The sequence below is a fragment of the Giraffa tippelskirchi genome, chromosome 2, assembly GCF_054371585.1.
Source record: "Giraffa tippelskirchi isolate mGirTip1 chromosome 2, T2T-mGirTip1v1.2.pri, whole genome shotgun sequence".
NCBI classification, from domain to species: Eukaryota; Metazoa; Chordata; class Mammalia; order Artiodactyla; family Giraffidae; genus Giraffa; species Giraffa tippelskirchi.
Genome location: NC_137276.1, coordinates 151,174,198 through 151,197,235, shown reverse-complemented (window position 1 = coordinate 151,197,235; position 23,038 = coordinate 151,174,198). Strand labels below are relative to the sequence as shown.

Sequence of the window (23,038 nt, the reverse complement as noted above, 5' to 3'; positions counted from 1 at the left end):
CATTAATTGCCATTAATTGTTTAAAAACCCTTCTAAATATGTATAAAGGAATTCACAATATTGACAGCCTCTTACATTAAGGTTATATGATTCTGTAGCTCTTCCTGCAAGCAAGAGAGATGGGAACTTAGATGTCCCACAGGTAAAATACTGTTTATTACATAAAAATGTGAAGCTGAAACTGAGCAACCTATGTAGGGGCCTTCCTGGTGAGAGAACTCCCAGTGTGTCCCCTGCTTCTTAGTGATTAAGAAAAAGACTGTGGAAATATACTGTGGCCTTCTAGGCCCTCCATGATTAGAGAGACAAAGAAACAAGCCCAAACAGGATGATTGGAAAAGCCAAGGAATGTAGAAATAAAGATAAAGGGCAGTCAGGCAGAGAAATAACCATAACTTAAAATAATAAATCAGCCTCAAGGATTCTTAGTTTTGTCTCAAAAGTAAAGTCTAACGCACATTTCTCAGTTGTTTTACAGAAACCAGACCCCAGCCAGATTCAGAATGATGACCACGAGCACGTAGCCCCAGGACTGGCTGGAGCCTGAGGATAGATAATGTGATCATTCTCTGTGACCTCATCTGGTTACCGCACCACCCACCAATCAGAAAATTGCATGAACTGATTACATTCCCTATGACCCTTATTCTCATTTTGTCTTTAAAAACTCACCCTTAAAAGCCATCAGGAAATTCAGGTCTTTTGAGCATTAGCTGCCCATTCTCCTTGCTTGAGAACTTGCAATAAATGCTACACTTTTCTTCATCACCTGGTATCAACAGATTGGCTGTGTGTCTGGGAAGTGGACTCAAGTTTGACTTGGTAACAAAATTGAATATATTTTATGTCCTGAATCTCTGTTTTCATCAGAAAAGTAAAAAATAGACAATACTTTAAAATATTGATTTATTAAAGTTTCACATAGGATCCTATTTTTTTTTGGTTTATATCAAACTCAAAATTTGAGTGGCTGATACTGGAGTTTCAATTCTATGCTTTAAAAGAACTTTTGGTATGCCAGTCACCCTTGTTGCTGGTATTTGATAATTTTCCCTAAAAAAGCAAACATTGGCAAAGTAATATGGTATAATATAGTTCATATTTTTTATTCATTGCCTTAGAACTTGTTCCTTCATTAACTTAAAAATTTTTTTACAAAGCACTTTTTGAATGTCCAGATTTTTTTATAAGCAAGGCATTGTGTTTCTAACTTGAATATCAAGCCCTGTGAGGGTAGGAAAGCTCCTCTATCTCTGAGCATGCTAGCATGCTTCACAACAACACAATACATAGTAGCTATTCATGAATGTTTCTTCAAAAAAAATTGAAATTCTTACACTTCAGTTTTTCATTTAGTAGATATGCTTTAAAATGTCACGTTTCCCTCTGTGTACAAACATGGATGTACAGAACCACATTATCTTTGGATTCATCTACCTCTGACAATTAACTGTCTAATTAATTAATCATCTGATAATTAAAATGACCTCCTTTGGCTGATATTGGATCCTAAGAAAGGTTCAAAAGAAACTCGACACATCTTGTTGTGTCATGTTCCATTCATTGTGAGACGTCCCTGCTGTTTCTCACATTATGTCATATATCACATGGTGGTAACGTCAAGTTGAAAACGTGGTGACATACCAGAAAACAACCCAGTACATTTGATTTATATGAAATCACTCATTCTTCACTCCTTCAAAATGGTACAGTTGCTAGGCAAAGTTTACAAATTTAGCATGTTTTAACCATCAACAAATCTAAGACTGCTATTCATCAAGAAATCCACACACCTGACTTAGCCCTTTCCTCAATTTTGAGTTCAAGATTTTGATTGTGGCACTTTGGACAACATATGAGCTTATGCATCTTACATTTCTTGCATGATCCTGTATTTCTGTCAACAGAATTCTTAAGTTAGTTCTCACAGTGGAAGATATTTAGAACATAGAGTGTTTTGTGGATTTGGGACATACCATTTTTCTCCCTCTGTCTCCAAAAAAAGTGATTAATGAGAATTAAACTTGAAATAGTAACTCTGCAAGAAAATTCTAATTTTATAGTCTTGATTTGGTATTCTATACTCATGGCAGTCTCAGTTATGGCAGTATTATTGCCTTTATAGTCATGGGAACATTTTTGGTTCCAGAGTGGTGTACTGATTTCCAAAATGAAACTAGGATTCCATGGTGTGTGGGATACAATGAGTCCACAGAAATAGAATACATTTTTAAACATTTTAACAAATAGCATACATGAGCCTTAACTTAAAACTCCAATTTTCACTTACTGTGATTAATTTATTATGTTATTATGGAGTAATATGGAATTTAGAGAGGACCTAAACAGTAAAAGTGACCTATGGCTGACACTAGTCTGCACATTACATGTATTGAAGTGTTTCTTCATCTGATACTGTATCTTTAATAAGCTACAGATGACATGGGTCTCTTCTCAAAGGGGATATTGGCTTTCTGTATATAATTAATAACAAGAAAACTGTATCCTGACTTTAAGACCTGCAGCAGCATCCTGGAACAAAAAGGGCCATAAATTAACATCAATTATGCATTAAGGTTCCAATTAACCTGGCTGACACTGATATACTTTAACAAGGTACACTTAGATAAAAGAAAAAACTCTCTAATTACTTGGAATAGGACCTTATGACCCATTCTGCTCTTTTATCCCAATTCCAGCCTAATGAAGAATGAAGAGAGAGGGGGAAAGTTCTGCAGAAGGTGACAGTGTAGCAACCAGAGGATATCCTCTGGGATACCCCTTTGCCATCAAAAACTCTTCATCATGAATATTCTACTGTACTTGTATTCTTAAAAACAAACACCTCCATTGAAGAAGAAGAGCATTTTAAGGTTGAAAAATGGTGTCATCCTTTGAGATTTTTTCCACTAGAACCTGTTGTTCAGTTCCGTACAGTTCAGTTGCTTAGTCGTGTCCAACTCTCTGCGACCCCATGGAACCTGCTGAGCATATTATAAACAGGAAATGGAAGCCCCCTCATTCTGTCTACACTTGCTTTAGATTCATTTTCTTTGAGAAAAGCTCATTGGTAACTATTCCCTCTGCATTGCTCACTCTCCCTGTCCCTCAAATCTTTGGACAGCCTTTCTGTTTCCGTTTCATTTGGGAAGAGCATTCTGGTCCCTGGTCCCCATCTGTTCTCCAGGTGGCTCTTTGGATTTTGTTCAGTTTTGTCTTCTGTCCACTGCCTGGGCATCTTGCCCACTTAGTTCTCTACGTTTTGGTGTCCCTCCTGGTATCCCTCGGTCAGCTAGCTTCATCCAAAATTGTATATGTACCTTCTAAGCTGCACATTACATGCACTGAAATGTTCTTTCATCTGAAAACACAGAAATAGCAGTCAAAGATGTGTACAGAATGAGTGAAAGAGAAAATGTGGTGACTGTGGGCTACAGGGAAAGAGTGGAAGCAGGATACATCCCAATAACCTGAGGAGTCAAGAGGAAAGACACACAGAATAAATTCAGGAGAAACGTCTTTATTGCACTTTTGTCTTTCTGGGTATCATTATCAAATGTTATCCCTTGCTTTCCTGCCGTGATCTCCTATAAAATATTTCTTGATTTTCCTGGAGCCTCTGCTCTGACTCACCCTCCACAGTAGATGGAGGAGCCTTGTCTCACTTACCCTGTATTCAATCAGGCTTCCCTACTCATCCCCTTTTCTCCTCCTACCAAATAGCCTGAGGCATAAATACTTTTCTTCAGGCTCTTCCTTGCGTATATCCAAAACGAGACTAACTTTTTATAGATATGAACTCAGCTTTTAGCCAAATATGAAATTTTAAAAAATCAAGAAATGCATCTAAATAAAGCAGAATTTCTACTTATACATTTGAATAAATATATCCAAGTTCTTTCAGGGCCACAGATATATGTGAATAGATTCTTATATCTAAGTATGAAGTAAGTATCTAGAACAAATGCTTATGAATAGAGATGAAAGTAGGCATATAGAAATTGTGTGTCAACAACACATGTGGCCAGCGAAATTGTCTTGGAATATAATTCTGACCCTGTTTTTGTGTCTTTTGTTTTGTTGACAAAGGAAAGTGATAGTAAAAGCATAGGACGAAGGATGTTCACCCAGCTTGGAGGTTGAGATCCGAGGTTAACTGATTTGAGCTGAGGAAGGTGGGGGAAGGACAGTCACCCTGCAGCAGATAAAGAATTCCCCAGGAACGACTTTATTTGAAAGTTGATTTTCTGCCCTTAACCCATTTGCCTGTGTGCTCAGGCCCAGGGCTTCCAAGAGTTTTCTCATCCCCAAGTTTGTGTTTTTCTGACCTTGATTTGACAATCCAACTCTGTCCTTTTGCACTCCACTTAATATGTCTTTAGCCTGCTTCAAGGATAATGAAAAAAGTCTTCAGTTCAGTTCAGTTTCTCAGTCGTGTCCGACTCTTTGCAACCCCATGAACCGCAGCACACCAGGTCTCCCTGTCCATCACCGACTCCCTGAGTCCACCCAAACCCATGTCCATCGAGTCGGTGATGCCATCTAACCATCTCATCCTCTGTCGTCCCCTTCTCCTCCTGCCCTCAATCTTTCCCAGCATAAGGGTCTTTTCAAATGAGTCAGCTCTTCACATCAGGTGGCCAAAGTATTGGAGTTTCAGCTTCAACATCAGTCCTTCCAATGAACACCCAGGACTGATCTCCTTTAGGATGGACTGGTTGGATCTCCTTGCAGTCCAAGGGACTCTCAAGAGTCTTCTTTAACACCACAGTTCAAAAGCATCAATTCTTCAGTGCTCAGCTTTCTTTATAGTCCAGCTCTCATATCCATATATGACCACTGGAAAAACCATAGCCTTGAAGAGACGGACCTTTGATAGCAAAGTAATGGCTCTGCTTTTTAATATGCTGTCTAGGTTGCTCATAGCTTTCCTTCCAAAGAGTAAGCATCTTTTAATTTCATGGCTGCAGTCACCATCTGCAATGATTTTGGAGCCCAGAAAAGTAAAGTCAGCCACTGTTTCCACTGTTTCCCCATCTATTTGCCATGAAGTGATGGGACCAGATGCCATGATCTTAGTTTTCTGAATGTTGAGCTTTAAGCCAACTTTTTCACTCTCCACTTTCACTTTCATCAAGAGGCTCTTTAGTTCTTCTTCACTTTCTGCCATAAGGGTGGTGTCATCTGCATATCTTAGGTTATTGATATTTCTCCTGGTAATCTTGATTCCAGCTTGTGCTTCCTCCAGCCCAGCATTTCTCATGAAAAAAGTCTTACAAGCTTCCAAATAGAAAGAACAAGTTATGCAAAAAGGTAAAAAGACTCAGACTGCCTTATTCTTTTCCTTTGAAACATGAAATTCAGAAGATTGTGAAATATATAGCATCTACAGAAGAAGACTGCAATAAAATTATTGTAATCCAAGTCATGTGAGAGGAAAAAAGAAACAAACCTGTAAACCTTTGATCAAACAACTGGTCCAGGCCACCTAGACCTGTCACCTGGATTACTGCAGTAGCCTACTCACGAGTCTGTTCTCCACATAACATCCTGAATGATTCTTTTAAAAGATTGCTCAGATCACACCACTTCTGCTCACAAACTCCTTAAGTGGTTCTGAAAGCAGCCTTTCCCTTTTTTCTCTCACTTCATCTTTGACTCACCCTCCTGTTCACACCTCTCCAGTCACAACAGCCTTCTTGCTGTCAGCCTGGGATTCACTTTACCTGATTCTCACATGGTTCCCTCCCTTCCTTCAGCTCTTCTTTCTATTACTGTTTGATCAAGGAAAACTCCATGTATTTTAATAAAATGGCAATCCCCTACCCCAACTCTCAGTCATTCTCTGTCTTCCTAATTCTGCTTTATTTCCTACCTATCACTTGTCATCTGCTTTCCTGTGTATTTGTTTATTGTATATTTTCTCCTTTTGGAATATGTGTGTCATGAAGACAGGGGATTTTCGTGTTCATTGTTACAACCTAGAACAAGGCCTAATAAGCTCCCACCATTCGTATAATGAGGGGAAAAAGTGCAAGAAATTCTTCATGGAGGAAAAAAAAAAAAAGACATTTGTTAATATGCAGGGACTCAGAGGCCAGATTATCCAAAAATATCACTTTTTGAGAAAGATCTTGGAATCACCCAGAAGGCCTGTTAAAAAAGAATATATTTTAAGGTCTTGGATCATAGAATCATTCTTTCCTTAAGAAAAATCTAGAATCTGAGTATTTCAAGCTATTAACTGAATATTTCTAAGGGGACTTATGTAATTGATAATAAAGAATATAGCAGAAGTTTGGAAATCTCTGTGAGTCTATCTTAAAACAAACGAATCTAAATAGACCTCAGTAGCAGTAAACTTTGCAGAGTTTAAATAGAACACATTTCTTATCTGACCCATTTTTACATTGCTCATTTTTCAATATCATTGATATTAGTTAGCCCAGCTGTAGTGTTTCAGTTCCTAAGTTCATTTTGTCAAAAGATAGATATAGCTGGAAAGATACTCATACTAGTTAACATGAGCCCATCTGTCCATCTTAATGAGGGGAGAAAAGAAAAAGAATTAGAACAAGTCTCACTGTTAATACTTAATTTAAGATACACTAGGATTCTGTGTCTGATGTTTGAAATAAGGGCAAATTCTTCTATTCCCCAATATTCTCTGAGAGCATCACTATGTTATAGCACTAAATCATAACTGATATTTATATTGATATTCAAATCCCTTATGATTATACAGTGGAAGTGACAAATAAATTTAATGGATTAGATCTGATAGACAAAGTGCCAGAAGAACTATGAACAAAGGTTTGTAACATTGTACAGGAGGTAGTGATCAAAACCATCCCAAGAAAAAGAAATGCGAAAAGGCAAAATGGTTGTCTGAGGAGGCCTTACAAATAGCTGAGAAAAGAAGAAAGTGAAAAGCGAAGGAGAAAAGGTAATATACCCATCTGAATGCAGAGTTCCAAAGAATAGCCATGAGTAATAAGAAAGCCTTCTTAAGTGAACAATGCAAAGAAATAGAGGAAAACAATTGAATGGGAAAGATTAGAATCTCTTCAAGAAAATTAGAGATACCAAAGGAACATTTCATGCAAAGATGGGCACAATAAAGGACAGAAAGGATAGAAGTAGATCTAACAGAAGAAGAAAATATTAAGAAGAGGTGGCAAGAATACATAGAAGAGCTATACAAAAAAGATCTTCATGACCCAGATAACCACGATGGTGTGATCACTCACCTAGAGCCAGAAACCCTAGAGTGCGAAGTCAAGTGGGCCTTAGGAAGCATCACTAAGAACAAAGTTAGTGGAGGTGATGGAATCCCAGTTGAGCTATTTCAAATCCTAAAAGGTGATACTGTGAAAATGCTCCACCCAATATGCCAGCAAATTTGGAAAACTCAGCAGTGGCCACAGGACTGGAAAAGGTCAGTTTTCATTCCAATCCCAAAGAAAGGCAATGCCAAAGAACATTCAAACTACTGCACAATTGTACTTATTTCACATGCCAGCAAGGTAATGCTCAAAATCTTTCAAACTAGGCTTGAACAGTACGTGAACTGAGAACTTCCAGATGTTCAAACTGGATTTAGAAAAGGTAAAGGAACCACAGGTCAAATTGCCAACATCCCTTGGATCATCGAAAAAGCAAGAGAATTAGAGAAAAAGATCTGCTTTTGCTTCATTGACTAGGCTAAAGCCTCTGACAGTGTGGATCACAACAAATTGTGGAAAATTATTAGAGATGGGAATGCCAGACCACCTTACCTGCCTCCTGAGAAACCTGTATGCAGGTGAAGAACCAACAGTTAGAACTGGACATGGAACAACAGACTGGTTCCAAATAGGAAAAGGAGTACATCAAGGCTGTATATTGTCACCCCGCTTATTTAACTTTTATGCAGAGTACATCATGTGAAATGCTGGGCTGGATGAAGCACAAGCTGGAATCAAGATTGCCAGGAGAAATATCAATAACCTCGGATATGCAGATGACACTACCCTTATGGCAGAAAGTGAAGAACTAAAGAGTCTCTTGATGAAAGTGAAAGAGGAGAGTGAAATAGTTGGCTTAGAGCTCAACATTCAGAAAACTAAGATCATAACATCCGATCCCATCACTTCATGACAAATAGATGAGGAAACAGTGGCAGACTTTATTTTTTTGGGCTCCAAAAATCACTCCAGGTGGTGACTGCAGTCATGAAATTAAAAGATGCTTGCTCCTTGGAAGGAAAGCTATGACCAACCTAGAAAGCATGTTAAAAAGCAGAGACATTACTTTACCAACAAAGGTCTGTCTAGTTAAAGCTACGGTTTTTCCAGTAGTCATGTATGGATGTGAGAGTTGGACTGTAAAGAAAGCTGAGCACTGAAGAACTGATGCTTTTGAACTGTGGTGTTGGAGAAGGCTCTTAAAAGTCCCTTGGGCTGCAAGGAGATCCAACCAGTCAATCCTTAAAGAAATCAGTCCTGAATATTCATTGAAACGGCTGATGCTGGGAAAGATTGAAGGCGGGAGGAGAAGGGGATGACAGAGGATGAGATTTGGATGGCATCACCAATGGGATGGACATGAGTTTGAGTAGGCTACGGGAGTTGGTGATGGACAGGGAAGCCTGGCATGCTACAGTCCATGGGGTCAAAAAGATATGGACACAACTGAGCATTTGAACTAAACTGAAGAGGAACTAAAGAGCCTCTTGATGAAGGTGAAAGAAGAGAGTGAAAAAGCTGGCTTAAAACTCAACATTCAAAAAACTAAGATCAAGGCTTCCGGTCCCATCTCTTCATGGCAAATAGATGGGGAAACAATGGAAATGGTGATAGACTTTATTTTCTTGGGGTCCAAAATCACTCTGGATGGAGACTGCAGCCAGGAAATTAAAAGACACTTGCTCGTTGGAAGAATAGCTATGATAAACCTGGACAGCATATTAAAAAGCAGAGACATCACTTTGCCGACAAAGGTCCATCTAGTCAAAGCTATGGCTTTTCCAGTAGTCATGTATGAATATGAGAGTTGGACCATAAAGAAGGCTGAATGCCAAAGAATTGATACTTTCGAACTGTGGTGTTGGAGAAGACTCTTGAGAGTCCCTTGGACTGCAAGGAGATCATATCAGTCAATCCTAAAGGGAATCAGCCGCGAATATTCATTGGAAGGACTGATGCTGAAGCTGACCTGATGCAAAGTGCTGACTCATTGGAAAAGACCCTGAAAGATTGAAGGAAAGATTGAAGGCAGGAGGAGAAGGGGACAATAGAAGATGAGATTGTTGGATGGCATCACCAATTCAATGGACATGAGTTTGAGCAGACTCCGGGAGGTGGTGGGGGACAGGGAAGCCTGGCATGTTGTATTCCATGGGGTCACAGAGTCAGACACGACTGAGCAACTGAACAATAACAAATATTTATATACATTTTAGAAAAAAAGTTAATTATGTCCATAATACTCAATTTAAGTAGGCGGGGAATTGTTAAAATGACCAAACATGGTTAACACAAAATGCTGTTTGATATTTAAAGCAAACAATTTTTTGGAAAATACAATTATGGAAAAAATAGTATATTGGATAAGTAGAGTACTATTGCATAAAATAAGATCTTTGAACACAAAATGCCTATAATCTTGGTGGAGAGACAAAGCATTAAAACATGAAATAATTAACAGTAAAAAAACAGTGCTATTGTACACACTACCTGTTCACTCTGTATCACAGAGTAGCCTCATCAATGAAATGGCTATAATAATGAAGTCCTAGGGAGGTTTGAAGATTAAAGGAGATAATTGATGTTCTCAATAAGTGGCATATAATGCCACTAAGTGAGGAATGACAAAGGTTTGAAGGTAAAAGTCATGGCTGAAGATCAGCATAGACAGGGAAATCTTTATGGAGATGGAGAGATTGAAACTTACTCTTGAAGAAAAAGGGGAATTCTAGGTAGGCAGATCAGTGAAGGAGGAAAAAAATCAAGGCAGTTTGGAGAGATGACGAGGAGACCATCTGACTGAAGTGTGGGTCATAAAAGTCAAGGTTAACTAAGTAGATGTACTTCTGTAAAGTGGAAAATGGACATAAACAATGAGAAACTGAGCAATATCCTGTGATTATACCACTTAGAGATAACTACATTGCTGTACATACTTGTTTCTAGCTTTTTTCCCTATGTAAATATTTACTTTTATATTTAAAACATACAATACTATATATACAATCTTACAACTTACATTTAACACTGCATCATCAGCTACTTGCATGCCATTACATATCTCTTGGAAACACGTTTTCTGTGGCCACATAATACCAAATTTTGTGATCTTGCTACAAATAAATCAGCCTATTTTTTTTTTTTGACTTTTCAGTTCAGTTCAGTCGCTCAGTCGTGTCCGACTCTTTGTGACCCCATGAACCGCAGCAACCAGGCCTCCCTGTCCATCATCAACTCCCTGAATCCCATCACCATGTCCCTTGAGTTGATGATGCCATCCAATCATCTCATCCTCTGTCGTCCCCTTCTCCTCCTGCCCTCAATCTTTCCCAGCATAAGGGTCTTTTCAAATGAGTCAGCTCTTCACATCATGTGGCCAAAGTATTGGAGTTTCAGCTTCAACATCAGTCTTTCCAATGAACACCCAGGACTGATCTCCTTTAGGATGGACTGGTTGGATCTCCTTGCAGTCCAAGGGACTCTCAAGAGTCTTCTCCAACACCACAGTTCAAAAGCATCAATTCTTCGGCGCTCAGCTTTCTTCACTGTCCAACTCTCACATCCATATATGACCACTGGAAAAACCATAGCCTTGACTAGACGGACCATTGTTGGCAAAGTAATGTCTCTGCTTTTTAATGTGCTATCTAAGTTGGTCATAACTTTCCTTCCAAGAAGTAAGCATCTTTTAATTTCATGGCTGCAGTCACCATCTGCAGTGATTTTGGAGCCCAGAAAAGCAAAGTCAGCCACTGTTTCCACTGTTTCCCCATCTATTTGCCATGAAGTGATGGGACTGGATGCCATGATCTTAGTTTTCTGAATGTTGAGCTTTAAGCCAACTTTTTCACTCTTCTCTTTCACTTTCATCAAGAGGCTCTTTAGTTCTTCTTCACTTTCTGCCATAAGGGTAGTGTCATCTGCATATCTGAGGTTATTGATATTTCTCCCAGTAATCTTGATTCCAGCTTGTGCTTCATCCAGCCTGGCATTTTGCATGACATACTCTGCATATAAGTTAAATAAGCAGGGTGACAATATACAGCCTTGACGTACTCTTTTTCCTATTTGGAACCAGTCTGTTGTTCCATGTCCAGTTCTAACTGTTGCTTCCTGACCTGCATACAGGTTTCTCAAGAGACAGGTCAGGTGGTCTGGTATTCCCATCTCTTTCAGGATTTTCCACAGTTTATTGTGATCCACACAGTCAAAGGCTTTGGCATAGTCAATAAAGCAGAAATAGATGTTTTTCTGGTACTCTCTTGCTTTTTCGATGATCCAGCGCATGTTGGCAATTTGATCTCTGGTTCCTCTGCCTTTTCTAAAACCAGCTTGAACATCTGGAATTTCACTGTTCACGTATTGCTGAAGCCTGGCTTGGAGAATATTAAGCATTACTTTACTAGTGTGTGGGATGAGTGCAATTGTGTAGTAGTTTGAACGTTCTTTGGCATTGCCTTTCTTTGGGATTGGAATGAAAACTGACCTTTTCCAGTCCTGTGGCTACTGCTGAGTTTTCCATATTTGCTGGCATATTGAGTGCAGCACTTTCACAGCGTCATCTTTCAGGATTTGAAATAGCTCACCTGGAATTCCATCACCTTCACTAGCTTTGTTCATAGTGATGCTTTCTAAGGCCCACTTGACTTCACATTCCAGGATGTCTGGCTCTAGGTGAGTGATCACACCATCGTGATTGTCTGTGTCATGAAGAACTTTTTTGTACAATTCTTCTGTGTATTCTTGCCACCTCTTCTTAATATTTTCTGCTTCTGTTAGGTCCCTACCATTTTGACTTTTAGTTTGCTGTATTTTTTTTCTTTTTTAATATAAAATGCTACCATGAGAATAACTTTTTAAAAAGCTGATTTTTTTCCTTCATAAAATGAATTACTAGAAAGGACACATATTGGTCCAAAATATATGAATATTTTAAAAGTTATTGATATATTTTTGTTAATATTCTGAAAGCTTGTGTCAGTGTACATTTCTTTCTTTCTTTTTTTCAGTATAGATTTCTACTACTAGGATATGAGAGTGTGAATTTCATTCCACTCTTGGCAGAGAAATTCGGAATCTGTGGAATTCTTGATCAGAGGAAGAGCAGTCTCTCAGCAGTAAGTGGATGGATCAGGGGAAGAGATGCTGGAGCCACACAGCAATGCTGGGGTGTTATGAACAGGTATGGAGCTTCAGTGGTCCAAGTAAGAATAGAAAAGAAGGAGTAAATTTAGGAAATTTTCCCTGCTTTCTCTTGTTCCTTTCTCCCACCTTCTCTTTCTCATTCCCTGCCTTCCTAATAACTTGCTTTCCCCCTTTATTAATATATATATACCATAATAGAATATTATAAAATATATAAATGTAAAAGTTAATGTTTTATTATGTCTTTCCAATCTTTTTCAATATGCCAATCAATATATTTAAGAAATAGTTTCCCAATTAAACATTCTTTGCAAAAGTGAAAGCGTTTCCTTTCATAGATGTAACAACCTATATATTCATTTGCCATTGATGGATATATATGCCAGAGATTTTCTATCTTTGTTCAAATTATCTTTATTTTTGATTTTACTGTAGTAGAAAGGAATTGCTGAGTAAATGGTATAGATAGATTTTAGATTTAAAAAGCATTTTAAGGCATCATTAACAGGTTTCATTACATGCACACACTCACACATACACACAACTAGAACAAATAAAATACAATCCCTCTGTTTCTAAACTTCAAGAATGAGTCACAACAGAAATTCCAAGTAAGAACTAGCTTTGGAGGGAAATTGACAAGTTCCGTTTTGAACCTAAACTGAACAAATAAACATATACAAATGAAAGTGAAAATGAGGATAAAAGTGGTTTAAAAAAGTGAAGAACTCAATAAATCCTATTTTCAATTTTGACATTTTATATTATAGTATATTAATCAAAATCATAAGAAAAATATAGATATCTAAGACTCTCTTTTGTATCTTAAACACTGAAACATTATTTCTGTAAATAATCCCAGTGGAAAAGTTGAAGAAATATATGTGAGATTTTGTCGTCTTTAAAGTTTTATGCTTAATCTATCTTTAGCCCTTCTTGTATGCAAATGCTACTTAATCATTACTGAAGGAACATTAGTATATATCACTGTGATTCCTTTTTATTTGTGAATGGAAGAATAACTATCTTTTTCTATATGAAGTGGGCTTCCCAGGTGGCTCAGTGGTAAAGAATACTCCTACTATTGTAGGAGACACAGGAGACACAGGTTCGATCCCCGGGTTGGGAAGATCCTCAGAGCAGGAAATGACAACCCACTCCAGTATTCTTGCGTGGAAAATTCCACGGAGAGAGGAGCCTGGAGAGCTGCAGTCTATGGGGTCACAGAGTTGAACACGACTTGAGCATACATGCACATATGCATCTATGTGAGGTAGCCAGTTATGAAGACTTTTCCCAACCAAGAATAGCACATGAAACTGATCCATCTGGTCCAAAGCTACCCGACTGAGTTGGTGTAAAATTCAGTTAACTCCATTTTCCAGTACCTCAGCTGACCCTATCTTATTTACAGCTGTCTTGACTCCGCCCCCCCTTTTTTCCCTCCCTATATTTTTACTAGAAAAATAAATACTTCCTCAAGAAGTAAGAAAGAATAAAAATTTCAAAATTTCTCAGTAGTATCTTAGATCACAGAGAGTCAGCTTACCAAATTAGAGTTATGTTGTCACTGATTGTTTGGTTGCCACAACAAATCTTATAAATAGATTGGCCTTCTCATTAAGACCTGTACCTTTTTGAAGGACTAAGTTTGAGTCAAAGAATGGATTAGAGCTTTGCTAAAATATGACATCTCTGTTGTCTCCAGTGCTTTCTCTTGCTGTGGCAATTGAAAGTGTCTCAGTATTTTTATTCTAATGTATGGTAAAGGAATATATTTTTTTCCCTTCATTACTGAATCAATGGTGCAGTCATTTTGTCTGATGGTTTTGAAACAAAGCTTGAATTGACGATCATTTTCTGGTGTAGTGTAAATTTTTAGTTAGCTAGTAGGGGCTGAGCTTCTTTGTCTCTCATTTGCTCTGAATGCTATGAATATATTCATTAGAGAAACATTTAATGGATGCCTTTCACATGCCAGACACTCTGTTAAGTACATGAGGCATCTGCTAGGTATGTGATACTGAAAAAAAATTGACTTGGTCCTGGTCCTTATGGATCTTAAAGTTTATGGGAGAGAATAAAGTAGTGAGCACAGAAATCAACATAAAATTATAAAAAATGTTATAAAAGATATCAGGATGCTTTCTGAAGTCCTGAATGATAGATCAAGAGTGAGAGACATGAGGAGTACAATTAGGATGCTACATCAGCATTGCAGGTTAGTCATCAAAACTGCTATTGAACATTATCTTTCACCCAAGATATTTACTTACAAGATGGAGTAGATCATTCATATTTTAAAATTTTATGTCAATTTTGGATCTGTTTTGGCACTCGGTGTCCCACTTCTCTGACATCCTGTATAGCTATATGATAGTGAGCCAGTGTAAGTTATCTTCTCCAGAGCAACTAATTATTGGGTTGGCCAAAAAGTTCATATGAGTTTTGCCATATATCTTATGGAAAACCTCAATGAATTCTTTGGCCAACCCAATATGTTAACCATTTGCATAGGGTAGATTTTTAAAAAAAGAATCCTTGAATTGGCAATAATTTCTGAATATACACGTGCTACGTCACTTCAGTCATGTTCGACTCTTTGCAACCCCATAGACTGTAACCCGCCAGGCTCCTCTGTCCATGGGACTTTCCAGGCAAGAACACTGGAATGGGTTGCTATTTCCTTCTTCAGGGATCTTCCTGACCTAGGGATCGAACCTGCTTCTCTTACATCTCCTGCATTGGCAGGGGGTTCTTTATCACTAGCGCCACCTGGGAATATACAAGGATTTGTTAATTTCTCCATGCAGTTTTTAAAAAAATTAATTTATTTTTGGTTGTGCTGGGTCTTCATTGCTGATTGAGGGCTTCTCACTGCAGTGTCTTCTCTTGTTGTGAGAACAGGCTCTATGCTTTCGGACTTCAGTAGTTGCAGCACATGTACTCCCTGTAGTTTTATCAGTATTTGCTTATATATTTAGTTGGTTGAGTGTATGTATATTTAAAATTGTTATATAATTCTGAACAATTGAGCATTTTAGTGTGTGTGTGTGTTAACTTGTTTCAGTCGTGTCTGACTCTTTGAGACTCTCTGGACTGTAGCCCGCCAGGCCCCTCTGTCCATGGAATTCTCCAGGCGAGAATACTGGAGTGGGTTGCCATATACTCCTCCAAGGGATCTTCCCAATTCAGAGATTGAACCCATGTTTCTTATGTCTCTTGCATGGGCAGGCAGGCCTTTACCACTAGCACCAGAGCATTTTATCTTTATGTAGTAAACTCTAATTTCTAATTATGCTTGTCAAATTCTATTTTGGCTGATAATATAGAAACTCCAGATTTTTGTTTTCCAGGAATAATTGATTTCTACTTTATTTTAGTGAACCTCTCGTAAACCACATGTATCTGGATCTTTGGATTTTTTCTGGTATGTTACATTCTGATTTTTTGTCTTTAAATTGGTAAGTTTAGTCTACTGAAGTTTTTCTTTTAAAGTTATTGATATTTTGGGGCCTTCTACCATCTTTCTTTTGTTTTCTTCCCTCTCCTGCTTTTGTCCCATTTACCACCCTAAACATGTAATCTTACTATTTTATCCCAGTAATCTTCAATCCTCTATTAACCAGAATCACCTGGGAGATTTTTTAAAAATATTAATATTCAGGGTCCACCACTAGGGTTTTTATGTGAGGTCTGGAGTAGGGCCTGGACATTGGTATTTCTTGAAATAATCTGTCTTGGGATTGGTATTCACGCTATTTCCACTCTGTTCTCTTGGAACTGTCTCTGTGACTTGATTCCCATTCCTACTGCTTCACAGCTGCTGGACTCCCACATTCATATCTTGACAGAGTCAGGTATTTCAGGTATTTAGAGTTAGGTATTGTTTAGATCTGATCTTTTAGATCCTCTAATGGAGTTCAGAGTTGGGGGCAGCTTAAACTTAAGTTCACTTGATCCTCTTAGTTTCTGTTAGACTCCTTCTTCTATTCCTTAGGAAATATCAATTTCTACTCCTTAACCCCTCAGCAGATTTGCGTTTTGCTAGGCTCTGGTCTACCAACTTGTTGTTGAAGATGCTAATAATAACATCATTGAAATACTTACTGGAAATCCACAGATTCTGGTAGCTCTGGAATGTGGAGTTTATGCTGTTAAAGCTAATAGTGAACAATAATGTTCTCTAATCCTATAGTTCTCAAAGTGATACTGATGCTGGAGCAGCAGCATCCATATCAACTGAGAACTTATCAGAAATAAACATTCTCTGGTCCTCTTCCAGAACTACTGAATCAGAAGTACTGGAAGGTGGGATCCAGCAATCTTTGTTTTAACAATCTGCCAGCTGATTTAACACTCAGTTATGTTTGAGAGCCCTACTGTAATCCAAGAGGTTTTCAATGTTCGATTTAATTAAGGACACAGGAAAATTTAGAGTGGAAAATGGCTAATTAACTAGTAAATCAAGAATAGTACAATCAAGACTCAAAAAGGGAATACACTATTCAATGGGTAGTACTGTATTTTCTAGTTTGGTATTTTAATTCACTTTGAACACTACCCCAGTATTTAGGCTAACCTTCACATGAATCTGCTTTTCTTGAAAGCTAGTATATGTATTTAGTCAAGTGGGAGAGTCAAAGCAAGAACTGTGAACAAATTATCTAAGTGGAATGTGGACTTGTACTAAATTATTCACAGCCAAACCCTCCTATACAGAAACAATTACTATGGTCTTTTAAAATTAATAGCACAGGGAATGTAGCCAACATTTTATAATAATTTTATATGGAACATAATCTATAAAAATATTGACTCAGTATGTTGTACACCTGGGACTAATATAATATTGTAAGTCAATTGTGCTTCAATAAAAAATGAAGTTTAATATGGAGTCAGATTCTTCTTCTGCTTCTACTATCCATGGTTTCCAAAACAGGAATTAAAAAAACTCTGTTAGCACTTGCTAAGTATACAACAGTATCCAAAACTCTATGTTATAATAAATATGTACAGCAAAACCTTCTCTTTGTAAAATTTGGTTCTTCTCTTGAAAAAATTAATTTTGGGCTGGGAAAAAATATGACATCTAGAATCTGAGATATCACACACTTGCTTTAGCTCTAAATTTATTTTAAAAGTTCACTTTTATTCTGTTTACTAGTTGTTACACTCATTTTCCTTTGCTTAGAGTACCTTTTAGCTATCCAAATAACTTAATGGAAACATTTTTTTTCACCAGTAGTAAACCGAAGGAAAAGAAGATAATTCAGTCACTGATTTTTTTTTTATTCACCAAAATCTATCTTCATACATGCAATATCTTCTCTTAAGGAAAAATAACTCAGGTTTTGTATTTATATTAATGAACCTTAACAGGGTCATTAGGGTTGTTGGTGGGACTGCGGGCCACATGCAGGAAGTGTCACGAACTCTATAGCTACGGGAGGTGGGAGATGGGGAGGGAGACACACACATGTGATTTCATAGCATGGTGGATCATACATTTAGGAGATCATAGAGTGAGAACAAGCATTGTAGAGCCATGTAAACAAGCACTTGGACATTTCTGGGACGTTTAAGTGTTAGTGGGGGCTTCTTTGGTGGCTCAGTGGTGAAGAATCTGCCTGCTAATGCAGGAGACGTGGGTTCGATCCCTGGTGGGGAAGATCCCCTAGAGAAGGAAATGGCAACCCACTCGAGTATTCTTGCCTAGGAAATCCCATGGACAGAGGAGCCTGGTGGGCTACAGTCCATAGGGTTGCAAAATACTCAGATACAACGTAGTGACTAAACAACAATAACACCTGCTTGTGAATAGTATTATGCACATATTATTGGGGAAAGTAAACATTTCTTTAGAGATGCATTTAACTACAACTCTGTAACTAAACACTAGATTAAAGGAACAAGGGACTCCCATGGGTGACAGTCACCTCACTGCTAGAGCTTCCTTAGATATGGAATGACCTTCCAATTCAGACCTTGTAACTCCTTGCTCCTGGCAGTTTGATTTTCCTAGGGTCCCACGAGTTCAAGCTACATGATCCAGTTTCTTATTTTCCTCCCTACCCCCAATATGTATAAATGAAAACAAAACAGGAGTTATTTTTCTTTAAGGGGGGACCAAGCTTATAAAATTGCAAAATACTCCGAAATTTTCAAATGCATCTGCAGGTTAACTAGGAGTCCAGTAGATGTTCTCTACAGGGTCAGACCAACCTCTTCACATCACAGGATTCAATCCCTTCCATGTATGGGCTGCTCTGCTTTCTCCCGTCTCCTTCTGCTTCCCTGTAGCCTCAGATCCTCAGGCCTCTCAAGCAAATGCATTTAGTAACCTGTCAAATCATCTCAATCTCACCCTTGGGAAGTCTCTTAGGCTATTATTTCCTGTTTACACTGCCTTCACCTCACATGTTCATCAAACCACCCTGCAGTCAGGGTCTGCTGGAATTCCCAATACTGTCATGATATCAGCCTGAATAGACATGCAACAGGTCACGAGCTCTTTCAGGCTCCAAGCTGTCTGCATAAAGAAACTCCATGACTTTTCTTCCCTCTTCTACCACTTGCACTGTGTTGTAAGTGGAATTAATGGAGATGTGTTAATTTCTTTGGTTTATATGTAGCTAATTGTTCCTATGACACTGAATTTTGTTGTGTTAGAGTTGTCACTGATTTTAAGAGCTTGGAGTTTAGATGTGTGTTCTACCTTGTCTGAATGGTGCTCATCTGCACATGCAGCTGAGTGCTTCATAATGATGAGAGGATGAACATTCTACCTTTGAGTCTGACTTGCATTGTCCTGAAAGGCTGAAGTCCAGCTCCTCAGGATAGCTGGTTGTTAAATCCCTTTCTACAATCTATAGAATTTATATATTGGTTTATGTCTCTAACATTCAATTTTGGGTTTTAAAATGGTATCCTTCCATTACAAAATCTTGTACCAAGAGTAATATTCTTCTGTTTTGTCTGATGACAAAATCTTCTACCATAGCCACTCAAGGATATTCAAAATGAGAGAGGAAAATGCCTTCCTTTATATAATAAGAATTTTAGCTTACAGTTTAAGACTATGGAAAGTAGGCATTGGGATAGCATCTTTTCTCTCTAAATATATCCTTGGCTTTCAATTATTCTTTCTATTTCACCAAAATGGTTTTAAAAATTCTTCCATCTTCACAATGTTTTCCTTTGTGTTGGATTGGCAGGACCACCTTGAGCCCATCCCTCAGCTTTCATCAGCAAACATTATCATTTCAAGAGAAACATAAACTGGGGCAGTCTGAATGCAAAGGAGTCTCTCTGAGAAACTATTATGATGCCACAGGAATGTGGCTTAAAATTAAAGCATGTCTCAGATAAGAGGTGACCACTGTTAACTCTATAACTTCCACTGGAAATATAAGCCTAAAATAAAAAGAAAGGACCTTCCTTTGATGGTGAAGGATCAGGCCCTTCTCCAGGAAACACCAGCAAGATGCTGTGGAAGCACATGGTTAGACTACCAGATACTTGTGACTTTGGAAAATCCTTTTGCTCCTGTGGGTTTCAATACCCCACTCTGTTTTGTCTGGAGATTTTCCAAGGTTTCAAACTTATTTGTCAACATATATTTATGAGAACCTACAGAGTTCCAGGCACTTGGGATGAAATGTTAAATAATGGAGATGGAGTTTCCAGTCTCCCAGAACTCAGGGATTAGTTCAGTTCAGTTCAGTCACTCAGTCGTGTCTGACTCTTTGTGACCCCATGGACTGCAGCATGCCAGACTTCACTGTCCATCATCAACTCCTGGAGCTTACTCATACTCATGTCCATCAAGTCAATGATGGCATCCAACCATCTCATCCTCTGTCATCCCCTTCTCCTTCCTCCTTCAATCTTCCCCAGCATCAGGATCTTTTCCAATGAGTCATTCTTTGCATTAGGTGGCCAAAGTTTTGGAGTTTCAGCTTTAGCATCAGTCCTTCCAATGAGTCTTCAGGACTGATTTCCTTTAGGATGGATTGGTTGGATCTCCTTGCAGTCCAAGGGACTCTCAAGAGTCTTCTCCAACACCACAGTTCAAAAGCATCAATTCTTCGGTGCTCAGCTTTCTTTATATTCCAACTCTCACATCCATACATGACTATTGGAAAAACCATAGTTTGACTAGACAGACATCTGTTGGTAATGTAATGTCTCTGTTTTTTAATATGCTGTCTAGGTTGGTCATAACATTGCTTCCAAGGAGCAAGGGTCTTTTAATTCCATGGCTGAAATCACCATCTGCAGTAATTTTTGGAGCCCCCCAAAATAAAGTCTGTCACTGTTGCTATTGTTTCCCCATCTATTTGCCATGAAGTGATGGGACCAGATGCCATGATCTTAGTTTTCTGAATGTTGAGCTTTAAGCCAGCTTTTTTACTCTCCTCTTTCACTTTCATCAAGAGGCTCTTCAGTTCTTCTTCACTTTCTGCCACAAGGGTGGTATCATCTGCATATCTGAGGTTATTGATATTTCTCCCAGCAATCTTGATTCCAGCTTGTGCCTCATCCAGCCCAGCATTTCTCATGATATAGTCTGCATATAAGTTAAATAAGCAGGGTGACAATATACAGCCTTGATGTACTACTTTCCCGATTTGGAACCAGTCTGTTGTTCCATGTCCGGTTCAAACTGTTGCTTCCTGACCTGCATACAGATTTCTCAAGAGGCAGGTCAGATGGTCTGGTATTTCCATCTCTTCAAGAATTTGCTACAGTTTGTTATGATCCACACAGGCATAGGCTTTGGCACATTCAATAAAGCAGAGGTAGATATTTTTCTGGAACTCTCTTGCTTTTTCAATGATCCAACAGATGTTGGCAATTTGATCTCTGGTTCCTCTGCCTTTTCTAAATCCAGCTTGGACATCTGGAAGTTCATGGTTCACATACTGATGAAGCCTGGCTTGGAGAATTTTGAGCATTAATTTGCTAGCGTGTGAGATGAGTGCAATTGTGTGGTAGTTTGAACATTCTTTGGCATTGCCTTTTTTTGGAATTGGAATGCAAACTGACCTTTTCCAATCCTGTGGCCACTGCTGAGTTTTCCAAATTTGCTGGCGTATTGAGTGCAGCACTTTCTCAGCATCACCTTTTAGAATTTGAAATAGCTCAGCTGGAATTCCACCACCTCCATTAGCTTTGTTCTTAGTGATGCTTCCTAAGGCCCACTTGACTTCACATTCCATGATGTATAGCTGCAGGTGAGTGATCACACCATTGTGGTTTTCTGGGTCATGAAGATCTTCTTTGTATAGCTCTTCTGTGTATTCTTGCCACCTCTTCTTAATATCTTCTGCTTCTGTTAGCTCCATACCATTTCTGTCCTTTATTGTGCCCATCTTTGCATGAAATGTTCCTTTAGTATCTGTAATTTTCTTGAAGAGATCTCTAGTCTTTCCCATTCTATTATTTTCCTCTATTCCTCTTCATTGATCACTGAGGAAGGCTTTCTTATCTCTCCTTGCTATTCTTTGTAACTCTGCATTCAAATGGATATATCTTTCTTTTTCTCCTTTGCCTTTCACTTTTCTTCTCCTCTCAGCTATTTGTAAGGCCTCTTCAGGCAACCATTTGCCTTTTTGCATTTCTTTTTCTTGGGAATGGTCTTGACCACTGTCTCCTGTACAAGGTCACAAACCTCCATTCATAGTTCTTCAGGCACTCTATCAGATCTAATCCCTTGAATCTATTTGTCACTTCCACTGTATGATCGTAAGGGATTTGATTTAGGTAATACCTGAATGGTCTAGTGGTTTTCCCTACTTTCTTCAATTTAAGTCTAAATTTGGCAATAAAGACTTCATGATCAGAGCCACAGTCAGCTCCCAGTCTTGTTTTTTGCTGACTGTATAGGGCTTCTCCATCTTTAGCTGCAAAGAATATAATTAATCTTATTTTAGTATTGACCATCTGGTGATGCCCATGTGTAGAGTCTTCTCTTGTGATGTTGGAAGGGGGTGTTTGCTATGATCAGTGTGTTCTCTTGGCAAAACTCTATTAGCCTTTGCTCTGCTTCATTCTGTACTCCAAGGCCAAATTTGCCTGTTACTCCAGGTGTTTCTTGACTTCCTACTTTTGCATTCCAGTCCCCTATCATGAAAAGGACATCTTTTTTGGGTGTTAGTTCTAGAAGGTCTTGTAGGTCCTCAGAGAACCATTCAACTTCAGCTTCCTCAGCATTACTGGTTGGAGCATAGACTAGGATTACTGTGATATTGAATGGTTTGCCTCGGAAACGAACAGAGATCATTCTGTCGTTTTTGAGATTGCATCCAAGTACTGCATTTGAGACTCTTTTGTTGACTATGATGGCTACGCCATTTCTTCTAAGGGATTCTTGCTCACAGCAGTAGACATAATGGTCATCTGAGTTAAATTCAGCCATTCCAGTCCATTTTAGTTTGCTGATTCCTAAAATGTCGACGTTCACTCTTGCCATCTCCTGTTTGACCACTTCCAATTTGCCTTGATTCATGGACCTAACATTCCAGGTTCCTATGCAATATTGCTCTTTACAGCATCAGAATTTACTTCCATCACCAGTTACATCCACAACTGGGTGTTGTTTTTGCTTTGGCTCCATTTCTTCATTCTTTCTGGAGTTATTTCTTCACTGATCTCCAGTAGCA

At 38.5% G+C, this 23,038-nt stretch overlaps 1 long non-coding RNA gene across 1 annotated transcript; it reads left to right on the top strand.

The window, feature by feature from the left end:
- The first annotated feature begins 629 nt into the window (after positions 1 to 629).
- LOC145538686 (uncharacterized) lies at positions 630 to 19,609 on the top strand. Its single transcript, XR_014077181.1, has 4 exons — positions 630 to 822; positions 2,700 to 2,873; positions 12,241 to 12,408; positions 15,755 to 19,609. It is a non-coding gene; the product is annotated as an uncharacterized LOC145538686 (long non-coding RNA).
- Positions 19,610 to 23,038: the final 3,429 nt, after the last annotated feature.